The following is a 20750-nucleotide window of genomic DNA, read 5'->3' on the forward strand; positions in this document are numbered from 1 at the left end:
CTGTAAAACCCAAAATGTTAAGGTAACTCAAACGTTTGAGGAAACCGATTGCAACAAACCATTTAAGTGCAAAAGCTAATCCTAATGAGTATTGTGAACTTAATCCATTTGAGTAAATGAAGCAATTTGAGCACAGTAAAAACCAATAAATGAAGAGAACTCAAACCAACTGAGTACTGTAAAACCCAATAAGTTCAGGCAACTCGTTTAAGGAAACTGATTGCAACAAACCATTTGAGTTAAATTAATCTATGAGTACTGTGAACCTACTCTATTTAAGTAGGTAATGAGGTATTTAATGAACTTATTACCTTCAACACTGAGTTCAAAACTCTTTTTAAATGAGTAGAACTAACTTTCAGTCAATTTTGAGTAAACTACACTCATTTCATTTGATAAAGTTGACTGTTGGGTTTTACAGTGTAAGGATGAAAATTTGTGGTTAATTTACTGAGTGTATTTCAGGTAATAATGTAGTGAATAATGTTCATTTTCTTGCAGAGACTGACCGTTTCGCCAACACCTCAATGTGTCATCAATATCTAAGTGTTTGTCGTTTTCCTCTCTAAAATTGGCCGTTGCATTATATGAATCACCAAGGACCAGAGTTTCATTTAAAAATTTTCTTTCATGTTGTAGTGAAGAACAAAATGTCAACTCCACCCTGCAGTAAATTAACTAAAGTTTCAAATTATTCAATTTCATATTAAATCAATGAATAGGTTGCTGTGTTCACATCAATGAATGTATGAATTGATTAATGAAAATCAAATAATCAATCAATTAATAAACATGGATTGCCCAAATATATTTCTTTATATTTCTGTTTTTTCATTCATTTTTTTGTTTTCTTTCGTCTTAGTCCTTTTATTCATCTGGGGTCTCCACAGCGGAATGAACCACCAACTTATCCAGCATATGTTTTACGCAGCAAATGCCCGTCCAGCTGCAACCCACAACTGGAAAACATCCAAAACACACTAATTCTCTTTCTCACACACACACCGGTCAATTTAGTTTATTTAATTCACCCATAGCACGTCTTTGGACTGTGGAGGAAATCGAAACACCAGCAGGAAACCCACGCTAACACAGGGAGAACATGCAAACTCCACCCAGAAATGCCAACTGGCCCAGCCGGGACTCCAAGCAGCAACTTTCTTGTTGTGAGGTGACAGTGCTAACCACTGAGCCACCATGCCGCAATTTGTTTTGTTTCTGTTTTTATTTTAATAATTCTAATTCAATTCTAATTATTTGATTATACAATTATAAATAAAATTAACTCAAATTAAATTATGTAGTAATTTTTACATGATTTTTGTGCGTGTTTGTTTTGTTTACAAAGCAAAATGTAGTCTTAACAATCACACTGTAAAAAAATGCTGGGTTCCACAGAATTTATTTGTGTTGGGACAACATAAAGGAATCAAGTTAACTTAATAGTTTTTACAAATTTGAGTGGATTGAACATAAAAACATTAAGCTGTCCCAAAAAAAACCCCCAAGAATTGTGTTGTTTAAGCTCATTTTAAATAAGTAGTTTGAACAAACAGCAAACATCATTCTTTTGAGTGCACATGCTACATAAAAAATGAATGAATGAATGAATGAATGAATGAATGAATGAATGAATGAATGAATGAATAAATAAATAAATAAATAAATAAATAGAGTTCACTAAAATATATTTCTATATATTTCTGGTTGTCGTACATTCACTCTAATTAAATTATTTTATAAAATAATAAAAAACAATAACAAATAAACAAATATGGTTTGCCCAAATATATTTCTTTATATTCCTATGTTTTAGCAGTGAATTAGTAATTCTAATTCAATTCCAATTATGTGATTATATAATTATAAATAAAAATAACTCAAATTAAATTATGTAGTACATTTAAACATGATTTTTGTATGTGTTTGTTTGTTTATAAAGCACTTTGTAGTCTTAAATCACATGCTAAATCTAAATAATTAAGGAATCAATAAATTAATCAATAAATAAAAAGAGTTTGCTAAAACACATTTCTATATATTTTTGATTGTTATATATTCATTGCAATTAAAATTATTTAATTAAATAATAAAAGAAAAAAAATAGATATAAAAACAGATAAATATGGTTCTCCCAGATATATTTCTCTATATTTCTGTTTTTTAAACAGGCTTTTATTCTAATTCAAGTCCAATTATTTGATTAAATTATAATCAAAAAATAAAATTTATTTAAATTAAATGGTAAATATGGTTTGCCCAATACATATATTCCTCTATATTTCTATGTTTTTAATCTAATTCAATTCCAAATATTTAATCATATAATTATAAATAAAAATAACTAATTAAATATAATACATTTTTAACGTGTTTGTTTTGTTTATGAAGCAATGTCTGAAATCACATGCTAAATAAAAAGATGAATGAATGAATTAATGAATGAATTAATATAAATAAACAAACAAACCAATAAATAAATAAATAATCTGGGTTTGTTAAAATACATTTCTATGTATTTCTGGTTGTTGTACATACATTCATTCATTCATTCATTCATTCATTTTCTTGTCGGCTTAGTCCCTTTATTAATCCGGGGTGGCCAGAGCGGAATGAACCGCCAACTTATCCAGCAAGTTTTTACGCAGCGGATGCCCTTCCAGCCGCAACCCATCTCTGGGAAACATCCACATACACATTCACACACACAGTACGGACAATTTAGCCTACCCCAATTTACCTGTGCTGCATGTCTTTGGACTGTGGGGGAAACCGGAGCACTCGGAGGAAACCCACGCGAAGGCAGGGAGAACATGCAAACTCCACACAGAAACGCCAACTGAGCCGAGGTTCGGACCAGCGACCCAGCGACCTTCTTGCTGTGAGGCCTCAGCACTACCTACTGCGCCTCGCCTGTTGTGCATTCATTATAATTTAATTATTCTGTAAACATAAAAAAATTAATAAAATAAAGCATCAAGAAGCCTACTACAGACCTGTGAACTTTTTTGCATCTGCAAAGCTGTTATAATAACAAAGTGACGCTAACACAGCAAACACACACTTCTGCGATGTAAATAAAGGGCATGCAAAAGCACAGAAGAGAGCGCGTGTCTGCTTTGCACATACCGGTCCGGCGAGCTCAAATGCAAAAAAAAAAAAAAAAAAAACACGCGCGCGCACACGCACACACACACACTCAGACACACACACACACCGCTCCTCCCAGACTCAAGTTAAAGCGCGAGGCGAGCACAGTGAGCCGGAGTCTATGCGCGGACACTGAAGAGACCTGTAAACGCGGACACACATATCCAAAACGGACTCTCAAAACCATTCCACACCGACCCTACTCGAGTACAAGAGACGTATTAAATATTTACATTTGGAGAAAACGTGAACTATTGGATAAATTACCTCAGGACTGGCAGGAGCGCGCACGGTGCGTTTACCTCCAATGATATGCTGATGCGCTCGAGCTGGTGAGTGAAACTAAACGCGTAAAAAAGCTTTCATTAAAACTTGTATTGACTTTTAAAACTTTTATATGTGGACTCGCGATTTGAGTGTATTACTGTGTCAATCACCATGTTCAAGCTTTCAATTCCGCGCTCATCCCGCGATGATTTACTGTATTATAGCTTATCTTTGTGTTTTGCATTGACTCATTTAGCACACAAATGAGATGTGTTACGGTTTATACGCGAGCTATTCACTCCTTTTCTCTCTCCAAGAGCTTTTTGTGTTGTGTAATAAAGCTGTTTTGTTGGATTGAGAATTGAATGCATACACAAACATTGGATTGCTTTATAAAAATGTGATGCTGGAGTGCACTAGTGAGTGCACTTGAGTTTTGTGACGCATTGTTAAGCATATTACTAGCATCAGTCATGAACAACAGCTCAGTTCAGAACAATACAGTTAGTTATAATGGATTAGTAATCTTGGACTGTTAAAATTAAATCACTTCAAAAGTTTCAAAATAGTTTTTGCAACTGTATTGTATTATTATTATTATTGGGTTACTTGAGTCAACAGTTCTTAAATGAACAGTGCATTACTTAATGTACATTAAAGTGCATAGCACATCTAAAAATCAATAGAAGTTAGAACCCTTTCCCACTGTAAGAAATAATTGTGTAGACTGTATTTAATGGATCTTAAAGGTAAATACAGTATTGTGAAGTGATAAGAATGTTCTTAAACCGATAAAAAAGAAAATATACTTATTATTTACCCCTCAAATGGTTTGAAATCTTTGCAAGATTTTTTTTTTTTTTTTTTTGCTGAAAAAAAAGAAGCTGAATATCTGTACCCATCGACTTCCATGGGAAAAAAAACAAATACTGGTTTCCAACATTTTTCAAATGATCTTCTTTTGTGTTTAACATAGGAAAGACATTCATAACGGTTTGAAACATGTAAAGGGTGAATAAAAGATGACAGAATGTTCACATTTCTGTAAATGATCCCTTTAAGACATTATTAAAGGCTTGCCAGGTCTGTATGTAGGGTTATGTGTTCCTTAAAGCATAAATAAATAGGCTGAATTCAGAATAAATAAATAGACTTAAGTTTACAAACGCAAACAACAGAAGTAGTAGAGTTTATTAAATAAAATATGTAGTCTACATTTATCTTTTATATTTACAATGTGTTTTAACAGTGAGTAAATGATGACATTACATTTATATTCAGTCCCTTTAATGCATTGTTAAAGGCTCATCAGGTCTGCATTTAGGGTTCCCTGTTCCTTAAAGCATAAATAAATAGACTACAATCTTAAAATAAATAAATAGACTTAAGTCTACAGAAGTTAACAACAGCTGTAGAACTTAAAAAAATATCAAATAAAATATGTAGTATAGCTTACATTTATATGTTACATTTACAATGTTTTTAACAGTGAGAACATGATGACAGAATTTTCATATTTCTGTTATTAATGGATTTTGAATGGTTTATTAGGTCTATTATTACTGTTTTGACTTTAATTATTATACACTGTAAAAGCCAAAAAGTTAAGGTAACTCAAACCGTGTGAGAAAACCATTTGCAACAAACCATTTAAGTTCAAAAACTAATCCTAATGAGTACTGCGAACTTAATCTATTTGAGTAAACGAAGCAATTTGAACACAGTAAAACCTAATAAATGAACGGAACTCAAACCAACTGTAAAACCCAGTAAGTTAAGGCAACTCAAACCGTTTGAGGAAACCGATCGCTACAAACCATTTGAGTTAAACTAATCTATATGAGTACTGTGAACTTACTCCATTTAAGTTGTAGTAATGAGGTGTTTAATTAACTCATCACCTTCAACACTGAGATCAAAACTCTTTTCAAATAAGTAGAGTTAATTTTCAGTCCATTTTGAGTTAACTACACACATGTAAAACATATGCTGGATAAGTTGGCGGTTCATTCCCCTGTGTCTAAGCCGAAGATTGATGATGGACGAAAAATTCAATATAACAAATTTCCTATAGCATAGATGTGAAGGAAAATAAATAAATAAATAAATTCTACTGAATTGACCCAAATCTGCAGAACTAAACAACAACTTCAGTAAAACTTAAAAAACACAAGTGCAACCAAATTAGAAGCCTTATTTAAGGCTTGTATACACATAAGCATGCTTTTAAATCCTGTATAATCATTGTGGAATAAATGAAACGCTTCGGATAACCAATGCAAACGCTGCTAACTTCAAGTGTTTTGACCACAGCTGGACCGTCTGGACCGCGCCGCCTTCTATTTCTCGCACAGAGAGCATATTTTCAGTGCAGTTTGCCTTTATTTTTAGGTGCTCATTCCACATCAAACTCTGGCAGTCTAAAAGTCCAGCAAACAAACAGGTTTAATTTCGTATGAGTGAAAAACAACTAGTTCAAAAGGTAACACACAAATCTGTTTAGTTACACGGGTGTAATAAAAAGAGATTAAGTGGTATTATTCCTGATTCTACTGACTTTATTTCATGTTTCTGACTTCTAGTGTTGTGTGGATGATTAGTCCAAGAGAGGGAGGAAGCGATCAACTATCTTGTCTGGGTCATAAATATGTCGTATAAAAAATGATGTGATTTGAATTGAATCTAATACAGATCTGAAGGAAGAAACAAGGCACACAAGGAGAAACCTAACATATCACTGTTATGCAGTCAGGGTAGGAATAACAATAATAATAATAATAATAGAAAAAAAAAACAATAAGCCTCAAATAATGAATCTTACAAATATCCCCATATTTATTGAGAGGTTTCTTCTTTATTTCCTTAACAGAAAATAGTTGATTTTTATGTGTATTTGTAATTCAAAATAATAATATTAATGAGAATAATAATTAAAATAATAATAATAAATTAAATAATAAAAAGTGTTAAAATACATTTTAAGTTGTAAATATATATATATGCTTTTATACATTTAATTATTTAAATTATTTAAACATAAATAGATATATAAAATAATTATAATAAAAAAGTAATACATCAATTAATATAAAATGTATTTCTATGTTTTATACATTTAAATTAATTTAAATGATTATAAATAAAATATAATTAGTCATGCATTTTTTTAAATAAAAATAATAATAAATTAATTAAAAAATAAATAAAGGGTTTAAAATATATTTTAAATGATGAAAAATTATGATATAATCATATTATATCATATTAAATTGAAGTTAAATTGAATAATTTCAACTTAAATTATATGATTATAAATATACACAATATAAATAAATACAAATATAAAATAATAATAACAATAATAAAGTAGTAAATGAATAAATATAAAATATATTTCTACATATTTCTATGCGCTTATACATTTAAATTAATTTAAATATAATAAATAAATAAATAGTAATGAAAATTAACAATAATAATAACATTAATAATAATAATAAAAACAACAATAAAATAAAATAAAAAGCTAAATAAAATAAAAAATAGGGTTTAAATTGTATTTTAAATAGTGAAAAACCGTGAATTAATTATATTAGATCATATTAAAATAAAATTTAATTATTTCAACTTAAATAATTTGAATATAAATATGCACAATTCATAAATAAATATAAATAGATATATAACATCATAATAAGAAATAAATAAATAAATATAAAAAATATTTCTACATATTTCTATGCTTATATGATTATAAATAAAATAAATAGTTATGCAAAACAATAGTAATTTTAATAATAATAATACATTTAAATAAAAAAATAAATAAACAGTAAAAATAATTGTGAAAATATATTAAATTATTATATTAAATCATAAATCGTATTATATTAAATCATGATAAATTCAAATTAAATTAATTTAAGTGATTTGATTATAAATATACACTATATATAAATGAATATAATAATAATAATAATAATAATAATAATAATAATAATAATAATAATAATAAAGTAATAAGTAAAAGTAATAAATGAATAAATAGGGTTTAAAATTAATTTTAAACTTAGAATGCAGCTTTAAATGTAGCTTTAAATAAATAAGTAAACAAACAAACAAATAAATAAATGTTAAAATAAAGTAAACTTTTGTATATGTTTTTTTTTACATATGCAAAGCTTAAAATTTAATATAATAAATGTAATATAACACAGATCTGGAGGAAGACATAAGACTTATATTAGGGTTACTGTTAAAAAGAGCTAAAAAAAATTGTAACAAATCGTACAATTATGTTCAATTTATTCAGACGTTTCTACTTTATTTCTGAAACAAAATATCAGATTTTTTGTTTTTGCACCAAGAAGTGGCAAAATATTGACATATCATCATTTGTGTGACCAAAAAGTCAGACATCCTACATTATAAGCGTGAAGGAAATATAAAACACATGTCTGTTCGATTCTGTATATTTATCTCTGCCAGTGCATTTGCAGATTTCTGTGCTAGTTTACGATAGGAAAGCTGATATAGAAAGTGGTGTCATTCAAACATGTGATAATCATCTTTGCACGCTTCCAAACAGGCACAAAAACGGCGTTTAGTGTTTAATTATGTTTAATTAAGTTCAGCGGAAAAGCCCAACGCTATACTCAGAAGCAATAAAACACCAGAGAAAAGGCCCATTCAGTGAAGCTCTTCATAGGGAAGTGTTTGTTTGAGCACCAGACTGGATGGTGCTTTGCTTTTCTTGCACAAAAATGCGAGGTTTTGTTTAGATTGCATTTTCTTTTCTTGCTGAAAGCATGACAAACTTCCATTGCACAAAATATGACAATATTTTTAAAAATAACTTATAGTAAGCCTGTTGCTTTTAAAGTGATTAGTTGAATTTCCTTAAAAAGTGAGTAAACCTGCTGCTTTTACAGCGATTAGTTGACTTTACTTATAAAAGTGAGTAAACCTGTTACTTTTGAAGCGATTCGTTGAGTTTAAAAATTGAGTATACTTGTTGCTGTTAAAGCAATTAATTGATTATTTTATAAAAGTGAGTATTTAAAAAAAAATAGAAAACTTGACTAACTTTTTTGAAGTAAACTAATCGCTTAAAAAAACAACAGATTTACTCACTTTTAAAAGTGATTAGTTGACTTTAGGTATTAAAGTGAGTAATCCTGTTGCTGTTCAAGCGATTAGTTGACTTTACTTAAATAAAGTGAGTAAACCTGTTGCTTTTACTGTGATTAGTTGACATTACTTTTAAAAAAGTAAGTAAACCAGTTGCATTTAAAGCGATTAGTTGACTTTATTTCATAAAAGTGAGTATACCTGTTACTTTTAAAGCAAATAGTTGACTATTTTATACAAGTGAGTATTTAATAAAAGTGAGTAAACTTTACTCAATTTTATAATATAAAGTCAACTAATTGCTTCAAAAGCAACAGGTTTACTCACTTTTAAAAGCGATTAGTTGACTTTATTTTATAAAAGTGATTAAACCTCTTGCTTTTAAAGCGATTAGTGGAATTTACTTAATTAAAGTGAGTTGACCTGTTGCTTTTAAAGCGATTAGTTGACTTCACTTCATACAGCTGAGTAAACTTGATGCTTTTGAATCGATTAGTTAACTTTATAAATGTGAGTAAACCTGTTGCTTCAAAAGGGATTATTTGACTTTACTGTTGGAAAGTGAGTAAACTTGTTGCTATTAAAGTGATTATATGATTTTACTAAAAAAAAAAACAACTTTTAAACAAATTTATTGACTTTACTTAAAAAGATCGCAACAAAAACTACGCCCATAAGAAAATACATGGTCAACTTAAGAGTTACATGTTTTGATGGGTTCACTAACTTTTAAATAAAGTCAACTTGTCGCTTTAAGGTAACTGGTTTATTTGCTTTTTTGAAAACTTTTAAAGTAAAGTCACTTTTGACAGTATTATGATGCACTTCAAAATGCATTAGATTGGATTGCTTTCAAATAATCTAAACTGCATTCACAAAAGAGCAACTACTCTTTTCTTTTTGACCAATTGTGTGATCATTGAAAGGTTTTATGAGAAAACACACCAAACATCGATGTCCATTTAAATTTCCTTGCTTTCTCGCTCAATCATAAGCAACATAACAAGGGTAATCTAGTTGAGCTATATTTAGTTGAATAATTAGAAAATATCTTCATGAAACATGTTTTACTTTATATTGTAATGATATTTTAATGATCTAATCAATCACTTGCTGACACATACAATTTATTTTTACCTATTCCCAAAATAAACCCATGCAACTGATTTTGTGGTTCCAGGTTCACTAATAATCTTATTAGAACAGTTATAAAGTTCTTTGAGAAACCTAAAAGAGTTCTATAATAGCATCTCTGCAATGGACTGGCATGATAAGGTAAGCTGGTGAAGAATAAACATGTAAAATGAATTCACAAGAAAGTCTAAAGTTTAACTCCGAGCACCCACCACGCGCACAACGCCGTAATGAAATCTCTCAGACAGGAATATTTGCTTTCCCTCAAGTTTCATCCTTTCTCATATCCTGTGCTGCATGTTCTCTCACCTTCCGCTTGGTCTTCTCTGTCTACACAATCTCCTCTCTTCTGGCCTTCTTTCTCTGACATTTACAAGTGCCAAGGAATTTAGGAAGCCACCCTGAAGTATGAAACCCACAGGAAGGTATTCTGATCTCCATCCATAGAAAGATTATTATAGGTATACACTGTAAAATGCGATTAGTTAAATCTGTTGTCTTAAATTTATCTTAAGTGAACTATGCGCATAATTAAAAAAAATATGTTAAGTCAACTTAATAGTTCCAAGTTGCAATGAGTTTACTTACTTTTAGTCAACTTATTAATCAAATGTCAACAGGTTTACTCACTTTAAGTAAAATCAATTAATCGCTTTAAAAACATGTTTACTCACTTTATTTAAGTAAAATCAACTAATCCCTTTAAAAGCAACAGGTTTACTCGCTTTAAGTAAAGTCAACTAACTGCTCTAAAAACAACAGGTTTACTCACTTTAAGTAAAATCAACTAATAGCTTTAAAAGCAACAGGTTTACTCACTTAAGTAAAGCAAACTAACTGAGTTAAAAGCAATAGGTTTACCCACTTTAAGTAAAGTCAACTAAACGCTTTAAAAGCAACAGGCTTACTTAAGTAAAGTAAACTAACTGCTTTAAAAGCAACAGGTTTACTCATTTTACTTAAGTAAAGTCAGCTAATTGCTTTAAAAGCATCAGATTTACTCACTTTATTTAAGTAAGGTCAACTAATCGCTTTAAAAGTAACATGATTGCTTACTTAAGCGAAGTCAACTAATCGTTTTAAAAGCAACAGGTTTACTCACTTTAAGTAAAATTAATTAATCGCTTTAAAAACATGTTTAATCACTTTATTTTAGTAAAATCAACTAAGCCTTTTAAAAGCAACAGGTTTACTCGCTTTAAGTAAAGTCAACTAACTGCTCTAAAAACAACAGGTTTACTCACTTAATTTAAGTCAACTAATCGTTTTAAAAGCAACAGGTTTACTCACTTTATTAAAGTCAACTAATCGCTTTAAAAACAACAGGTTTACTCACTTTAAGTAAAGTCCACTAACTGCTTTAAAATCAACAGGTTTACTCACTTAAGTAAAGTAAACTAACTGAGTTAAAAGCAATAGGTTTACCCACTTTAAGTAAAGTCAACTAAACGCTTTAAAAGCAACAGGCTTACTTAAGTAAAGTAAACTAACTGCTTTAAAAGCAACAGGTTTACTCATTTTACTTAAGTAAAGTCAGCTAATTGCTTTAAAAGCATCAGATTTACTCACTTTATTTCAGTAAGGTCAACTAATTGCTTTAAAAGCAACATGTTTGTTTACTTAAGCGAAGTCAACTAATCGCTTTAAAAGCAACAGGTTTACTCACTTTAAGTAAAATTAATTAATCGCTTTAAAAACATGTTTAATCACTTTATTTAAGTAAAATCAACTAATCGTTTTAAAAGCAACAGGTTTACTCACTTTATTAAAGTCAACTAATCGCTTTAAAAACAACAGGTTTACTCACTTTAAGTAAAGTCCACTAACTGCTTTAAAATCAACAGGTTTACTCACTTAAGTAAAGTAAACTAACTGAGTTAAAAGCAATAGGTTTACTCACGTAAGTCAGCTAATCGCTTTAAGTAAAGTCAACTAACTGCGTTAAAAGTAACAGGTTTACTCATTTTACTTAAGTAAAGTCAACTAAACGCTTTAAAAGCAACAGGCTTACTAAAGTAAAGTAAAATAACTGCTTTAAAAGCAACCGGTTTACTCACTTTACTTAAGTCAGCTAATTGCTTTAAAAGCATCAGATTTACTCACTTTATTTAAGTAAGGTCAACTAATCGCTTTAAAAGCAGCAGGTTTACTCACTTTAAGTAAAGTCCACTAACTGCTTTAAAATTAACAGGTTTACTCACTTAAGTAAAGTAAACTAACTGAGTTAAAAGCAATAGTTAACTCACTTAAGTCAGCTAATCGCTTTAAAAGCAACAGGTTTACTTACTTTACTTAAGTGAAGTCAACTAATCACTTTAAAAGCCACAGGTTTACTCATTTTACTTACTTAAAGTCAGCTAATTGCTTTAAAAGCATCAGATTTACTCACTTTATTTAAGTAAGGTCAACTAATCGCTTTAAAAGCAACATGTTTGTTTACTTAAGCGAAGTCAACTAATCGCTTTAAAAGCAACAGGTTTACTCACTTTACTTAAGTAAAGTCAGCTAATTGCTTTAAAAGCAACAGGTTTACTCACTTTTTTTAAGTAAAGTCATCAAATCACTCTTTATAGGACCAAATTCTAAAACACTACAATACTTCATAAAAAAAAAAAAGGAATTGTCAGTTTTTATTTCGTTATGACTATAAATGCACCATAAAATGCTGTAAAGCAATGATCTCCTGTTCTGGCATGATCCGCTGCTAGAATGCGCGTTTGACAGCAGTGGAGGCTGTGTGTGTGTGTGAGTGTATGTGGCAGATCAAGATCCTCGTGCCAGCTTTCCTCACTGTGTCAGAATAACATCCCTACGGTATTTCCCTACTGTTCTGTCCAAACAACATCATTCAGAACCACTGGCCTTCAGCACACACACATGCAAGACGCGGCCAAGACAAACACACACGTCTAAAAGACCAGCTCCTTGCGCAGGCTTTCTTAACCAGGATAGTGGACACAGTACTTCTGCCTGTCTCTTCATATAAACACTGCTCGCATTCACAGTTTCGATTGCTCCCACTGAAACAAGCCTCTTACCGTGAGTACTGCAGTTCACTATGTAACTCACAAAACTAAGTGTGTGCTACCGACACTGAAAGATTAAACAAATCATGCAGATAGTTGAGAGAAGTGTGCTGTTCATTTAGCAAGGAGTCGGGTATACTAGCGGCTGTGTCTATGAAAATATGACCGAGGCTATGATAGTCATAGCAACACCCTACAGGACCCTAGCAACAGAGTATGTTTTGCAAACACAAAATAATTATATTATAATATTTTAAAAACATATTCGATAATAGGGTGGCACAGTGGTTCATTGTCGGCTCACAGCAAGGTTGCTGGTTTGAGTCCCAGCTGGCATTTCTGTGTGGAGTTCTCCCCATGTTGGTGTGGGTTTTCTCCGGGTGCTCCAGTTTCCCCCACAGCCCAAAGACATGCGCTATAGGGGAATTGGGTAAGCTAAATTAGCCGTAGTGTATGAGTGTGAGTGTGAATGAGTATTTCCCAATTCTCAGATTATACAATAGCCATCCTAAAATAGCACACATCAAACTATTCTAAAGAAAACTTTCTTCAATAAACAAAAAAATAAAATAAATAGAAATCAAACCAAAAAAATGTAATCTAGTCTGCACAGGGCAAAAACCGAAGGCTGCATCAACGCTCTTGTTCCCACATGATGGGATTTGTGGCCACCTGCTGATTTGGGTTCCCTTTTACACCAATTATCAGCTGGCCTGTCCTTCACAATGCAGGATTAAGAGGTTAAAAGTCAGGCTGGAGGTGAAGACAGGGGAGGGTGCAGGGCCGTAAGAGACAGGGTTAGTCAAACAGCGGGCGGCTTGACGGAGTCGACAGGGCAGAAAAAGCAACACTTCAGAAAGAATGCAGTAAAAGCCCATCTGAATCTTCATCTGTAATTGCACGCATGCAAACAGCACATCTGTGTGTTCAACAGGACTTTAAGCTCTTCAGCATGAGCTTTTCAGGATCTTCCAGGTGGCTCTGAAGATCAGCCCTCGAGGCTTCAAAAGCTGTGCTGACCGAGCAGGACTGAGCCGTCAGCACTGCCAAACCAAACCCAAGAAGATCCTTGATGGATGAAGCCAAAGCATGCATTCTGAAGAGCCACATCAAACCGCGCTATAAGTACACACACATGCCATGGTTTCTGGAGATCACTTAAAAACAAGCCTGTTCATCAAACGCCACCAGACTAGCAATTCATATACGATGAAAAAAATCAGAAAAATGCTGCTTTTTCCACCAAATGGAGGGTTATATCTGTGCAAAACTGCAGCATTTTTCAACTCTAGTTCATTGGAAATACATGAAACCACAAAAAACGTACTTTTAAACTTCAGTTTTAATGAAAATGAACACTAGGGGGAAGTACTGTATGACAGCAAGAACTTTAGTTCAGTTTTTTTGCATTAATGATATTTACAAGGACATATTATTTTTGTAAAGTTGGTTGCACAACATCAAATAAATACCACAAAACAACTTAACGGTGTCTATAATTTGTAGTTGAATATGTTCGCGTCTCCTATCTATCTCTATATGGTCAACTTTTCTGGCATGGTCAGTATGCTTGGTAGCTCACCTTGTATGGTGTTGTACTTGTGCAATTGTAGTTCTACAAAAGAGATAAAAGCAATGCAAAATCAAGGTAAACTAAAAGATTCTACATTTAAAAAGTCTGTATATTAAAAGACTCTGAAAATATTCTACTTCTAAAAGTCATAAGAGTTATAAACGATTCTAAAATCTTTACAGATTATATTAGATTGGATTCAAATTTAGTGTCATTACACATCCACAACGAAACAAGGCAATGAAATGCAGTTTAGGTTTAACCGAAGTGCAATAGCAGCAAGTGCAGTTAAGTTTTAAGTGCAATTATAGAAAACTATTAGCAATAGTTACATATAGATATTCTATAAACATGGTATACAAGTCATATTAACTAGAATCAGATATTTACAAATAGATGAACAAACTGTACAGGTGGCTATTAATAATCAGCCAAATGCTAATAGATACGGACTCAATATACAGGTTGATATTTGCAGGAATTACAAACAGATATGTTATATTATACAGATTATTATTATTATAGATTCTACATTAAAAGAGTATAATTTTTTTTTTAATTATCTAAAATATTTTACAGTAAAACAACAGATTCTAAAGACTCTAAATAATTATAAAATTCATGCTGTAAATAAATCGATTAATTAATAAAAATAAGTAAACCTGTTGCTTTAAAAGAGATAAGTTGACATTACTTAAAATAAGCATGTAAAAATCAAGTAAATCTATTTTAGTGCACTTTGTATTATGTTTGCATTAGAAAGCACTTTTGTTTGGGTTTAAAGCAGTGGTTTGCTAGTTTTGCCTTCTTGTTAACGTGTATTTGAAACGTACAACAAAACGAACCTAAAGTAATGTATTTCAAATTTGCAATCATATATAAAGCGCCCTCCATTGGATGCAACAAATGTACTCGGAGCAATGTATTTTACATGTTAGCTGAGGTATTTATATATTTACAAGAAGTCTATGCTCTCCAATTTTCTTACTGAATGTTGTAAAGACTCTAAATGATTATGAACAAACATTCTACGCTGTAAAAAAATTGGTTACTTAAAGCAAGTAAACTTGTAGCTATAAAAATGACAAGTTCACGATACTTAAAATAAACATGTAAAATCAAGGTAAATTTATGTAGTCACAGTGCACTTTCGATCACATTTGTATTTGAAAACTATTATTTGGGTTTAGAACTGTGGTTCGCTAGCTAACCTCTACCACATTTTCCGCCTTCTTGTTGATTAGTACCTGAAACGTACAACAAAATTAACCCTAAGTAACTTGTTTCCAATTCGCAAACATGTATACAGTGCCCTCTAGTGGATTTATGATCTAAAACATGCAACAAAATGTATCCAGAGCAATGTATTTTACATGTCGGCTGAGGTATTTACGTAGTTTCAATGATTTCATGCTGTGCAGTTTTACCAGGCAGTTAAAAAAAAAAAAAAAAAAAAAAAAAAACTTTAATCTGGGGCTACAATTTCCTCCTGACTGAACTGTAAAACAGATATGTTATATAATAATATATAGATTCTTATTTTTATGGTGCATATATAATATAGATAATATTCCACATTAAAATAGTGTATATTAAAATGTTCTAAAAGATTCTACAGTAAAACAAAATATTCTAAAGACTCTAAATAATTATAAACAAACATTCTACACACTGCATAAAAGTGATTAATCACTTTACTTGAAGCAAGTAAATCTGTAGCTATAAAAGTAAACCATACTATAAAAAGCATGTAAAATCAAGGTAAATCTATGTGTTCACAGTGCACTTTCGATTACATTTGCATTTGAAAACATTATTGTGTGAATTTAGGTCAGTGGTTTACTAGCTGACCTGTACAACAAGTTCCGCCTTCTTGTTGATTAGTATCTGAAACGTACAACAAAACCAACCCTGGGTAACGTATTTCACACTCGCAAACATGTATACAGCACCCTCTAGTGGATTTGTGTTCTAAAACATGCAACAAAATGTACCCAGAGCAATGTATTTTAAATTTTGGCTGAGGTATTTAGGTATTTACAAGGAGTCTATGCTCTCCAAATTTCACCAGGCACTAAAAAAATAAATGAAAATAACTTTAATCTAAGGCTGTAATTTCCTCCTGACTGAACTGTAGTTAGCAAACAGCTAAGTTGACTTAAATTAAAGTTAAACTCAAATGGAGCGTGTGGAACCCAGCATTTTTTACAGTGTATGCTATTTTTGCCTATACATACTATTATAAAAGTAAATCAAACAATCAATAATCATATTTAAAAGCAGAAGTAACGTATTTTACGTTTCACAAAAAATGTCAGCTGAGGTATTTACATAAACACAATAAGCCTAGGCTGTGCAATTTCGCCAGGCGAAAAAACGAAAACAACTTTAATCCGGGGCTGAAATTTCCTCCTGAGCCTTGAACTCAAACGCCAGGTCAGACACTATTAATGCCTAATGTGAACTCAAATATGAACTAATTCTGACTGGACGGGGAGACTGATAAGTACGGAATAAGTGTTGGTTGAAGACGCCGCGCTCTTGTTTAAATGTTTGGATTGGGTCCGGACTGTTTGTTTGGTGCGAACATGAGGAATGTGTGGATGATCCGCACAGACACAGATTGGGGACATGCAGCCGTATCTCTGACGCGTGGCCCGTCATGCGGCTATTTCAGTAGAGGTTAACGGCACTCGTATCTGCTTTCAGCCGGCACCGGTGGCTGACATGTGTGCATGTGTGAGCAAAATAGTTTGCGTTGGCAACATTGAGTGACGTGCATTTATGTCTTGCTATTAAAATGATGAACATATCCATAAGAGTTCAAATTAAAGTACTGTACTACAGCATTTACATGCATATTCTAGAGTCATTTGGTCAAACTTTAGTTTAAGCATCTAGTACAATTCTTGTTATTAACTACGCTCAAAAAATAGTTTTTTCCTCTTTGTTTATCCTATAAAATGAGCTGAATCAACACAATTCTTAAAGCTTGTCTTGGAACAACTTAATTTTTTTATGTTCAGTCCAACTTAATTTGTAAAAACAATTGAATTAACTTAATTGATTTGAGTTGGGACGACATAAAGGAATTGGAACCCAGTATTTTTTTTTTACTTCAAGTTGAATAAACTCCTAATTTGCTGCTTATTTTAGGTTATTAAGATAGTATCTGGGTTTGGTTATGATTAGTGGTAAGATCATACTTTATAAGTGCTAATAAACTGTTAATATTGTAATAATAGGCAGGTATTAAGTCATTATTTGACAGAATTGGTACTTAAACTTAGCGTTAATTAAAATATATACATTATATAGAGAAAAATAAATAAATCTATATTTAAATATGAAAATACAAGTCTTATATGATGAATAATTTATTAAATAATACATGACAAATGCAGTTAAATGATTTCAGTATTACACATGATGATACAAAATAATTCAAATACATTAAACTTTATATTGTTATTATATTTTAATAATATTGTAGCACATTTTAACATTATATACCAAGATATGGCATACATGATAAATGTAGATGCAATAATGCAATCTATAAGTTGCAACAAATGCAAATTTTAAATATATAATATATCATACATGTCATACATGAAGGTTTATAATTTAAATAAATAATTAAATATAAATAAATATTATAAGTAAAATATATTACTACAATTAAATATAAGTAAATAATTTAATATAGTATAACGCAAGTCCTATTTAATTTAGTTCGGCTAAAAAAACATTTTAAAATGTTTCTAATACATTTATTTATTTTTTTATATATTTTATTTAAACTTTTTTCTTTTTTTTTCTTTTTTAATTACAAAAAAAGTACAAAATTAACAGTTTTTTTTTTTTTTGGGTCAATTTTCTAAGCCACCCTTTAAAATTAGACCCTCTTTTAAATTCAATTGACTACAGAACAAAACACTATTGTCCAATCTCTTGCCTAATTAACCTACTTGAGCCTTATAAATAATAACCAGTCAAATATTACGTGCTGTCATCATAACTAAGACAAAATAAATGAGTTATTAGAAATCAGTTATTTAAAATATTATGTTTAAAAATATGCTTGAAAAGAAATCTCCCAGTTAAACTGGTTAAACTATTTTTGTCTTTAACTGTAAATAAAGTAAAACGTCAACAAAAGTTTTTTCAAATCTGTCATTTGACCACCAAATAGACCCGTTTCACATTTCCGGGTTTCTCAGTAGCGGAAGTCGTCATAGTTGGGAAAACTTGAAACGCAGTGAATAGGAGAATATAACAAATTATTTTTTTACAATCTTATTTGTTCAAAAAATAAAAGAAAACTCCACGATAATGTTATAAAGACATTCAGAAATAGGAAAAAAAAAAAGTTACGACTGACGACGGCAATCAGAGGAGAGAATAACGTCAAATTTACTGTCCTGACCCCATAGACGCTGCATTAGAAAAATCTAGGTAAATCGTTGTAATTTAAAGCAAAGATTATATAATACATACACAAATACATATAAATGTGCATATGTTTTAAAAAAAAATCCAAATATTAAAAACTTTCAAGGATTTAAGATGCTGATGACCGTTAAAAGTATCGTAACAGGCTTTTGAAAAGGGTAAATGACTTACGAACCCACTCAAAAACTGCTGAGAGTCTCATATAGAGAGATACAGAGACACTGAATGTGCATGAGTGTGTGTGACGCGTGGACAGGTGTATTCTGCTGTCGAGTCAGACACACTTTGAGCAAATATCCAGTTTCAGCAGTTGCAGAAGTGCAGAGACTCATGTCTTAATACTTTAGGCACTGAATCACCCCCGACACGCGCTGCAAAAAAATGTGCGCGCGTTAAATAATCCTCAAGAACAACCATACCTCAAATACCTCAGCCAATCACTGCTCTTAAATAGCTTGTTTCTGTTGAGCGCGAACATTCACAATGAAACTCGAGACTTTAAACAAAATACTATGACATTACTATGCTTATTTTTAGTGTTTTCTCTTAGGCACATTAGAGTTTTATGTTACAGCTGATGTTCATATATAAATGTTTATTGCATTATTTTGATGTTATGTGTGTTACCGTGATGGTGTTTAGTAGTTGTGTGAATGACACCGGGTATACGTTCAATATAATAGTGTGTTTCTCTGCTTGTGGGAAAAGTTACACTAACTGTAATTATAATGAACTGTATTTTACTGTGGAACAGTTTTGCGATATGTTACCGTATTTTATTTTGTGAAAATTACGGTATATTTAACAGTAAATAGACATACAGTACACCAAGATAAATGGTGCAGTAAATAAAAATACAGTATTTTTCGCTGTATTTGATTTACAGTAAATTACTTGCGAACTATCCATCCATGTGTTTGGTGTTTGACGTATGTGTGTGTGTGTGTGTGTGAATTTAATTTTTAAACCCAGATACACTGTAAAAAATATCCATGATTTCTACAGTAAAAAGCTGTAAAATTGCTACTGTACAAATCTGTAACCTGTTTAACAAAGTTTACTTATACAGTAAATAACTGTAAATTGAGTTTCTGTAACGAAGGGTCTGACACAGAGGGATCCATTTGCAGTATATTTATTAAACAGAGTTTAACAACAATAAGCACACAGATGTTATTCGTGTGCGAACTCGCATCAAACACAGTAGTATCAAGTCGATGGGCTGGCGGCAGGCAAACACAGGGTGAGTAAGCAGGCATGGGTCAGAGACTGGCGACGAGGATCAAAGTCGGTGTTCAGGCTAGGGTTCAGGGCGGGCGGCAGGCAAGACAAGGTCGAGATACAGTCCAAGGAAAGCAACGGGAAAGCAGGCAAGGATAAGTAACGCTCAGTAGTGTTAGCCGGGGCAGAACAAGACTTCGCAATGAGGTTGTGTGTGTGCTGCTTATATGAGAGTGTGAGGTGATCAAGGTGATGTGCTGCAGGTGTGCGAGTGGCAATCAGTCTAGGGGGTGACGTAATGCTAGAAGTCCGTTGATGATGACCTCTGCTGGCCAGCAAGGGGAATGACTGGGACCGAGTCGGTGACAGTTTCACAGTATTCCCTGCATGACACTTCACTTTTATAGTTTTTTGAAGACATTAGTTGGGTTATTTTCAGGTTCATTTCTCTTGTGTTATGCACACTAGAGTTTTATGTTACATCTAAGTAACAGTTAACGATTTTTTTGTAAATTACGCAGTATTCAACTCTAATATGAACTGTATATTACTGTAGGACAGTTATGCGGTATGCTACTGTATTTTTAAAGTTGCATTGTGAAAATTACTGTTTATTTTACAGTAGAAATACACGTACAATTCTGTAAATACATACAAGTTAAAAGTTAATACAGTATTTTGCCTGTAATTAGTTTACATTAAAATACTGTAGATTTTACAGGAAAGTGTTAACAGAGTTTATGACTTTCTCATAACCACATGCTTATGGTTGTGTTTCCGTTTGTGTAACAAAG

General features: G+C 31.6%; 2 protein-coding genes across 12 annotated transcripts in view; one reads left to right on the forward strand and one right to left on the reverse strand.

Annotated features, from left to right (window-relative positions):
* coro7 (coronin 7) overlaps window positions 1-20750 on the reverse strand; it is a 303620-nt gene that overhangs the window by 82191 nt on the left and 200679 nt on the right.
* The window catches only part of vasnb (vasorin b), a 47491-nt gene continuing 30040 nt past the window's right edge, over window positions 3300-20750 (forward strand). Inside the window, exon 1 of the mRNA NM_001110762.1 lies at window positions 3300-3482. The gene's annotated coding sequence lies outside the window, so the exon portion shown is untranslated. The remainder of the gene's footprint in view (window positions 3483-20750) is intronic.

Source organism: Danio rerio, chromosome 3, assembly GCF_049306965.1.
Source record: "Danio rerio strain Tuebingen ecotype United States chromosome 3, GRCz12tu, whole genome shotgun sequence".
Taxonomy (NCBI): Eukaryota; Metazoa; Chordata; class Actinopteri; order Cypriniformes; family Danionidae; genus Danio; species Danio rerio.